General features: G+C 48.8%; 1 non-coding gene across 1 annotated transcript; it reads right to left on the bottom strand.

Moving 5' to 3' along the window:
- Window positions 1–203: 203 nt before the first annotated feature.
- Trnay-gua lies at window positions 204–288 on the bottom strand. Its single transcript is given in 2 exon segments — window positions 204–239; window positions 252–288. It is a non-coding gene; the product is annotated as a tRNA-Tyr (tRNA).
- Between the last annotated feature and the right edge of the window lie 771 nt (window positions 289–1,059).

Raw genomic sequence — 1,059 nt, 5'->3', positions numbered from 1 at the left:
TCGCAGCGGACGAGCCTATTATTATTTCCCTATAAACGAAACAACCAGACGCCCAAGTGGTCAACTAGACATGCTCCAGGCTCCTATACTTACAGACTACAGTGGATTTGTAATACAAAAGTGCTTGGGTAATGGAAGTGCCGATGGGGCTGCCGTAATCTTAGGCTTATGATGGCACTTTCGTCCTATGACATGTCAAAACGTCCTCCGGGCCGGATTTGAACCAGCGACCTATGGATGCCTGCAACCCGCTACAGTCCACCGCTCTACCAACTGAGCTACCAGAGGCTGCCCGGTTTGCTTCGAGACGTTGACCGACCTCAGCAGCGTGCCGTGTTTCGTCACGGGTGTGGTTACTTTCACCACCGAAGCCACGCCCCTTCCCGCGGCACACTCGTCGCACTCGATGGTCAGAGGTCAGAGCTCGGACGTTGCAGAATAAACTTGCTCTGACCGTCAGCTGAACAAAAAAAAAAAAATGGATCGTGCACCGAGATTCGTTTGCAGGAGTAGGTAATTCAGTCTTTAGGCTCTGAAGCGATTCCCCAGATTTTTATCAAATGACGACTTTATCCTAAATAATTGCTGATAGCATTTTGACGAAAAATCAAGCTATTTTCATTCACAAGACGAATCCACATTTAAAATGGGATCCCCCCCATTTAAAAAAGACGTCCATATATTTTGTTCGCTGTTGAAGCCTTTTCTGGGTCATGGAATGAAATATTAAGCTGAAGACATTGGACTGACTCGACCAACCAACTGGTGAATTGTGCTGGCTTAGGACATCCCATTGAGATAGTAGTGCCTCGATGAGACAGGGCAGTAGCCGCGCAAGCCCAGCCCCGGAGGGACGTGCTCCTTTCGAATCTACCCCCAGCGCTTGTCTAAGCTGGCTGCCGTCACCTGGAAACGTGATCAAAGCTGGGGCTTAGATGAGCCCGAACACCCAAACGACCGTAGGGGCGCTTATTGACTTATTGAGTCATTAGGCTGTTGTTTTTGACTTATATTTGGTCACCTTGCCGGATTAAGTCCATCAAATGTGCCTGCCTTGTG

Source organism: Amphibalanus amphitrite, unplaced genomic scaffold (assembly GCF_019059575.1).
Source record: "Amphibalanus amphitrite isolate SeventyFive unplaced genomic scaffold, NRLGWU_Aamphi_draft 000220F_arrow, whole genome shotgun sequence".
NCBI classification, from domain to species: domain Eukaryota; kingdom Metazoa; phylum Arthropoda; class Thecostraca; order Balanomorpha; family Balanidae; genus Amphibalanus; species Amphibalanus amphitrite.
The sequence above is the reverse complement of the archived record's forward strand: the minus strand, read 5'-3'. Positions and strand labels throughout refer to the sequence as shown.